Source organism: Lycium barbarum, chromosome 3 (assembly GCF_019175385.1).
Source record: "Lycium barbarum isolate Lr01 chromosome 3, ASM1917538v2, whole genome shotgun sequence".
In the NCBI taxonomy this organism is placed as follows: Eukaryota; Viridiplantae; Streptophyta; class Magnoliopsida; order Solanales; family Solanaceae; genus Lycium; species Lycium barbarum.
In genome coordinates this window covers 75,451,890-75,460,431 of record NC_083339.1, presented here as the reverse complement: position 1 = coordinate 75,460,431, position 8,542 = coordinate 75,451,890, and positions in this window count along the sequence as shown.

Genomic DNA, 8,542 nt, shown 5'->3' with positions numbered 1-8,542 from the left:
TCACTTGAGTTTCCCACCATGTAGAGGCATACCCTTCGAATTGAGCAATGGCGTAAGACGCCTTTTTCACCTCGGACATGTCATTCGTCAAGAAGATTCTATCACAATGCATCACCCAATCAAGGAATGTATCGGGATCACTACTTCCCTTGAAGGTTGGGAGAGTAACCTTGATGGAATTGAGACTCGTGTCTCGCCCTCCTCTATAACCGTGATTCCCATTAAAATCTCCATCGTCGTCATAACCTTGATGGTCACGACCTTGGTACCCTTCACGAGCTTGGTACCCTCTTTGCCTACCCATGTGAGGGTTAGGACCATGCCTTCCACCCCTTCCTCGATAACCTCCTTGTGCTTGCCCTCGTGGCCTCCAACCTTGGTCACCATAACGTTCGTGCTCAAGTATAGCTTCCTATAGCTCTTCCTCATTTGGTTGTTGGATGTTTGGACGGTTTTGGGGTGGCATTGGTTCATTTGGGTGTGGGTCATTTAGGGGTGGGTCATTTGGATGTGGGTCATTTGGAGTTTGATCTTGTTGGGGTGGGTTGTTCCGTTGGCCTATGGGAATGTTGTTTGGTGGGGTGAGAGTCGTGTTTTGAGGGGTGTTTTGGGGAGTGGGGTTATATAGATGATGGAAGGTGCCGGGTGACAATGTAAGTGAAGTGCTTCGAGTAGCTCCACTTGTGCCAACTTGGTATTGCACACGGGGCGAATACGAGACCTCCCTACTACCTCCTTCAATTGCTTCCACCCTACTTCCCAAGTTTTTCATTCGACCATCCATGTTTTCCATTCGACCACCCATGCTATCCACCTTATGGTTTAAGGCTTATAAGGCCCTCATTATATCAACTAGTGTTAGTTCCCCGGTGGGAACTTGTGTTTCATCCTCCGTAGCCATGATACTTATTAAGACACTCAACAAAGCAAGCAAACACGTTAGATTAGTAACAACTCACAATCGCTCAAGTATGCGCACCTTTAGTTGCCTCACAAATTGCTTCCGCCAAAGATTGTGTGCTTGTTAATGCCGACTAGTCACAAGGGTTCAAATTCTACTCTTGGTCAGAATAGATTCTTGTTAGACTAAGAAAGAAGGACGACTCAATTCAATCTAACGGACTTGAACCAAGGAATTAACAACGAAGTAAAAACGAAGAAAAGCACGAAAGAATTGGCACGAAAGAAATGGGGACACAAGAACTAGCAAACACAAGTAGGAACAACTACTAAATGACTACTAGTTGAGAGACACAAGAAAATGGAACGCTAAAAATCGGAAATAAATAAAATTTCAGCCCCGGGTAGGTGATAATTTGAAAACACAGTCTTGAAGCCCCAATTGATCCAAGGTATCAATTTGAAGTAACGAAAATTTTAAAATTTCTATACTTTTTTTTTTTGGTTCCCTACCAAAGGATTAGGGACACAAGACCATCAACTAAGGGATCAAGATTTTTTTTTTTGAGAAATGGAAGTGGGATGAAATGAAATTTGGAATTGAAAATGTACCTCAAATTCACGGATTGGTTGTGGAACTTATACGGTCCGTATATAATTCACGGACCGTAAAAGGTGTCCGTAGAATAGGAACAGAAACTCAATAATTTGGTACCAGATTTACGACCAAAATCTACGGGTCGTAAAAATTTTACGGTCCGTATTTTTCCACCGTAGATCACTTACAGAAAGTAACCTTTGGACCTCAAATTTTACGGACCGTAAAATTTATACGGTCCGTATGTGGGACCGAATAGTGGCTTCAGTGATTTCGTATAGCACGTGATTTCTTGGATCTTGGGCTGGGTTTGTTGACTTTTTTGACACAATGGACCCACTCAACCTAGGATCATTCCATTTGGGGCTGAAAAACACTTTTCCAAAACTTGGGTATAAACTTTTGGATCTAACTTTCCTTTTGCGTCTTCTTCCCCACTTGAATCTATGAAGATAGCTCAAGAACACATGAACATTCAAATTTCTAGCTACCTTCAAATCAACTCATTTTACCTCCAAATTTCGGATTTAAGCTCCCTTAACCTTGTAGAACAAAGCCCAATGGTTATCAACTCCCAATTTCGTCACAAATCAAAACCCACCAAGTTGTTCTTCAACTTTTTCTAAAGCTTCAACCCAACAATGGTAGATTCTTCAATAGACCCGAATGACACGAAATTTGAAGATTTGAAACCCTAACGTACTAAGGAACAAGAATCTAACAACAAAACAACAAAACAAACACAAAGTTTTGGGGGGTTTTTGGTGGAAAATTTCCAGAATTTCTTTTTTTTTTTTAGCAACAAACCCTAGGCTAGATTTGATAGAACAAATCTAATCCAAGCTCTGATACCAATCGATACAAGATTAAGAACGAAAATAGAATTAAATTGCAAGAAAAGAAAAGGATAGATAATTTGACACAACTTAAGACCTAATTTAGCAACCAAAGTTATAGAAAACTAAGACCTCTAAATTAAGAACAAAAGAGACACCAAATTCTTAGGATGACCAAGAGGGATTTGGAATCCCTAATAACCAATCCTCTCAACAATTACTCAATCAAAGGTTTCACAAGCTCTCAACTCTCAAGAGTTTTACAATATCAAATATCAATTTTCAAAATAGTCTAAGTCTTCTAAATGAAAGAAACTACTATTTATACTAAGGCTCAAAAGAAGACAACTACACTATTACACTTTTACCCTTAATGAAGTAAGGGCCTTGTTTGGGTGTCTTCTTTTGGGAACAAAGCTTGAATTTGCAAATCTTCAAGTAATAGCCACATTGCAAGTATGACCATCTTCAACCCTCTTCTCCAAACCATCCTCCCATGCTATCATGAAAACTTGAAATCCCCGGGAAGGTGCTAGAGTGTATTCAAGTATGTCCCTCCTCATGAACAATGCTTGCATAGCTTGAAGTTCCCTCGCTTGGCTCCTTGTAAAAGGTCTTAATGCCACTCGAATTGTATCAGGGGAAATGCTACCCAATTTCTGTTAAGTTCTTAACTAATAAAAATCCTAATCAACAAAGTATGAATTGAAGAATGGTTCCTATAGGTAATTGGTTGCAAATTGATAAGCTAGAAAGTATAGTTTACTAACGATAGCGTTACTTTCATATTAAATAGGCTAAAGGGGCGACGAAGCGAACGTGATTACGATTAACCTTCAACAGGTATGTAAAGTTAACCCTTCTTTCTTTTTGGCATGATCTTTATGAAACGAACAGACAATGTGTATATGATTCCAAATAAGTTCCTATTCTTAGAGCCACTAGGATGGCTAATGTTCTTGATTTCCAAAAGTTATTTCATTATGTCTTGATACGTGTATATGATTACAGAAGTTCTATTTGGATATAATCCATTGTGATATTCGAAAGGTACTTGATATGACTATTGTCTTGATTTTCAAATTATAGTTCGTTTTGATTATTCTATTGAGTCTCAAATATGATTTAATTTGCATATGGTTGCTCACTACTCTACTCGTGCATGCCTCAACATATCTTTCACTGTGTCCCGGGCCAGGATACGTTTTCGTGCGCAGTTTCACTGCATTGTTCACCGAGTCCCTCACTAGAGGGTCGGGTACGGTATATATATATATATATATATATATATATATATATATATGATGACGTTATGATGTGATGGTGTTATGATGTGTTTATGGCGCCAAGGATATATATATATATGATGGCGTTTCGTGCGCAGTTTCACTGCATTGTTCACCGAGTCCCTCACTAGAGGGCCGGGTACGGTATATATATATATATATATATATATATATATATATATATATATATATATATATGTGATGGTGTTATGATGTGTTTATGGCGCCGGTCAGGCACTAGTCATGGCCTACGGGGTTGGGGTGTGACAAAAGTGGTATCAGAGCTGTTCATCCTCGGAGTGTCTACAGACCGTGTCTAGTAGAGTCTTGTTTATCGGTGTGTTGTGCACCACATCTATAAACGGGAAGCTACAGGACATTTAGGATGTTATCTTTCCTTCTTATCCTAGATCGTGCGATAGAGCCCAGCCATAGGAAATGAAATTCCTTATACTAACCTTTGATTTCAGCTGAAGAACGACATCGACAGAAGAAAGTGACTGATGATATTAGAAGCTACTGTACACAGAGAAGCTACAGTGCGAAAGAGGCATGTCGGGTAAGGTAAGAATATTGGAGTATGATTGATGTCACGACCCAACCCCGTGGGCCGCGACTGGCACCCTAGCTGGGTACCCGTACATACCTATCCGACCGAATTTCGTATCGTACAATTTTTTTTTTTGAAACAGAAATTACAAAAGTAGGCCGATACAACTACGGCACGCGCGTAAACATATATATATATCTGAACATACAGAAATATACGGATAAGCCGACAAGGCTAACATACAGACGAAACCCGTAACCCACACATCTATCTACAGGCCTCTACAGACATACAGAGTCATATGACGGGACAGGGCCCCGCCGTACCCAGAATATCCATACATACAGAGTATACAGAAGACAGGAGATATATACCAAAAATATACGCTCCGGATCAAAGGAGCTCTTCAACACAGCTGAATCAGAAACCTACGCTGGCGGCGTATCACCTGGTGCGTCGGTACCTGCGGGCATGTAGCGCAGCCCCCGAAGAACGGGGGTCAGTACGAAAAATGTACCGAGTATGTAAAGCAGAACATAACAGATATAAACATAGTCCGAACCGGAGTCACAGAAATATAATGAACAGAACCATAAATCAGACTGACGGACAGAGTCATGATCCAGACAGACATACCGAATCGTGTTCTTTACAGATAAACAGAATCATGGTTCGGACAGACAGACGGAATCATAATACGGACAGATGAGCAGAATCAGAATCCATACGGACATACAAACATAATCGTAATTCAGACGGACAGACAGAAGTATGTCGGACAGAATTATGCATGCAGAGTAGTACAGAGTCATACAGAATCATACAGAGGCATGTGCTTATATAAATATAGATGGCACACGCATACATTCATACAGATCCCGGCCCTGTCTGGGGGCGCGGTAACAGAACCCGGCCCTCTTAGTACGGGACGCGGTGGACAGACAAAATCAGATTAGATCATATGCCATCCTGGCCGCCATACCCATACACAGATCATAATATCATACAGACATACAGATCCCGGCCCGCACGCCGAGGGACGCAGTGAACAATGCAGAGAAATATGCACGATAACAGAACCTGGCCCGGGACGCAGTGAAGGAATGCATTGAGACAGACACGAACCGATAAATGAGAAACTACTTACATACAGATTCAACATACAGACTCAATCAAACTGAAGGGTGCCAAACGGCGAGTCAAAATCAGAGTATCTAGATAGTATGCATAGTACGCGCCTACATACTACTTGGGAAGGCACGACAGATCAGTATCAGAATCGAATTCCCAGATGTTCAGAAGCCATTTGTAAGAATTTCATAAAAATAGTTGTATCATAATCAAAATAATAGTTCAATTGTTTTCTGAGAAAATCGGACAAAATGGAAGTATTTAAAGTATTACAGAAGATATTGGGCCTTGTGGGCCCGCCTCGGACCAACTCGAGGCAACATATGTAATTTACCGACAATAGACCTTATGAGGTCATCCGTAATCGTTTGGAAGTGTTCCGACTCCGTTTAGGGAAGTTTCATACAAAAATTCATTTTAAAGGCAATTGTAAGAAAATAGCTTCAATTGGATTGAAGGAATTGGAGCGGTTTTCCGTCTCAAATTCCGGGGAACGGAGTCGTACTTAAGGCTCGCGGCCGAGCCTATCACATCCAGAACATGCCTAGGAACAAAGGGAAATGCTTCACATACCTCGATAGCGCCTTACGCTCGCTTGGCGTCGACTTCAATTTCGTCCAAAATCTAGAAATAGTCAAGTTTACCATTTGTTAGTTTCAAACTTTTCAATAATTCAACTTAACACAGACTTGCCTACCGAAATTTCGGCAGCATTTCCTCTGTATATAAGACATCCCCGAGACTTAGCTCGGCTCAATTCATCATCACAACAACCCAGAAATAGCATCAATAACAATAATATGCATTAAACATACGATATGGCATCACTAGCCATCCTTTCGACATAACGAAACATCTTTCGTTTCCAACTTACATTTCCAAACCAAACTTGTTATTTTCATATTCATCATCCATCAAAATCATTACAACATACATCGGAGGCATCCATACCATTTTCACACAATATTCATAAGATATGCAAACATTCAAACTTTCCATTAAGCCATTACTTTTCCAATTTTTCCTAACCTTCAACATACAAGTTCATCATACATTTCCATCTTCCAAATTCCTCAACAATAATCATAATTTGCCTCTTGATACATTCATTTCCATTTTTACATAAATCATAACAAAGTTGCATACTTTCCTACAACAACTTGATAACCATTTTTCCAAAACAATAAAGATTGTTATCTTTTCCATTCACTTCACCATAACATACTTAATATACAAACAAGATCAAATTCATACTCCATCAACACATGACCATACCACACGGCCACCTCCTACATTCTTCAATTTTCACTAATTCATTCCACTTCCATTTCTAATACAATTTCCACCACACTACAACTAAATTACAACATGAATTCAAATCATCCAAGACATGTAATACATATACATATATTCGGCCAACATGCATATCTTTCCACACACAAAATTTCCATGTTTTTCATTCATTCACACATACTACAACATACATATACCATTTATAACATAACAAAAGCATTAAATCCTCACCTTTCTTCAAGTTCTTCACTTGGAGGATAGAATTGCTTTCTTGCCACAATACTTATACCAACTTGTAGAGGGCTTTGCACTTGGTAATATTCCCACAAGAACTTGATTTTTAAACCAAAGATTAGGCCTCAAATTTTTTTTCTTTCTTTTTCTTTCTTTTTCTCCTTCAAACCCGAAATGGTCTTCCTTTTCTTTCTCTTATTTTGTTCTTTGTTCTTCTTGTTTTCTCTAGAAGGTCCTTAATATATGGATGACTTATAACATAAATTGTCACATGGAAAATAATTCCATGGACTTGGGCTCAAGCTTGGCCGGTTGGGACTCTCCCATTTGGGCCTTGTTTCCTTATTTTTTTTTGAGTCCAATAGCTAAATAAATTGTAATTCATGGAAGAAGTTTCCAAAATTCCAATTTTTGCCCTTGGCCACCTTTCGTAATTCCACACCATTGTATTCATAGCCTACACATTCATACCAAGTAATGTCCAAATGTGGCCTTATTTATTACAAGTCAAGTTATCTCAAATTTTTCGAATATGCAAAAATGTCGGATGTAACATCCTCCCCCCCTTTAAAACATTCGTCCTCGAATGTTAAATTGACCTTATGGGGCGCTATACCACTTCAGGAGGGTTATCTTTATAATTGTCCTTCGTGGACTTTCCGACATGGCTTCTTCACCACCATGATGGGGGTAATTCTTCACATTACTGATTCAAATGCCTTCATGATATACCTTCTCATACCCCACATAATTGTCGGACCATAAACTATTTTCTCGTAACAGACGAACGCTTTTCCAGGCATCATAGTCAATATCATTTCTTGTTACACTGCTGAGTTCCCTACCACATTATGGTAATCCCCCTTCATACCAGACACTTCATACTAGCAGATTCAGAACTAGGACCGAACGCGTAGAAGCATATCGGACGGATTCGTAATCGGAGGCAGACGTACTAAACTATGGCGGACGGATTCGTAGTCGAAGTCAGATGAACGGAAGTATGTCAGACAAATCTGTGATCGGAATCAGACGTACAGAGAGGTATCAGACAGATTCGAAATCAGAAGCAGATGTACAGAAATGTATCATACAGAGTCGTGATCAAAGTCAGGCAGACAGAAATGTGTCAGACAGAGTCGTAATTAGAATCAGTCATACGGAGATGTATCAGACAGACGCGTGATCAAAATCAGACGTACAGAGGCATATCAGACGGATTCATATCCCGAGTCAGACATACAGAGGTGTGTCAGACAGATTCGTAATCAGAGTTAATCGTACAGAGATATGTCAGACAGAAACGTATTCAGAATCAATCATACAGAAGTATGTCGACCAGAAACATATTCAGAATCGGATGTACAAAGATTTATCAGGTGGGAACATAATTGAGTTCAGAAGCATAGAGGCGTAATAGACAGAGCCTTAGCAGAATCGGAAGTGCAGAAGTATAACAGATAGAATCTGAAGCCGAATCAGATCACTCTTAGTAAGGCTCCAGTGATTTATGGAAAATTCCCTTATTGGTGACCTGGCTAGCCAAGTTGTCATACAAATCATCTCGCGTGTCGTTTATCGACTCTTTCAAAGATTCCGCTTATTCACATTTCTTATCTTTCGTCTTTCCTACCATCCATACTCATTTTCCTTTTTCAGACATCGTCATACCAGACTGAGTTATAATGGGATAGGGGTTTTTCTAGTCCTTGAC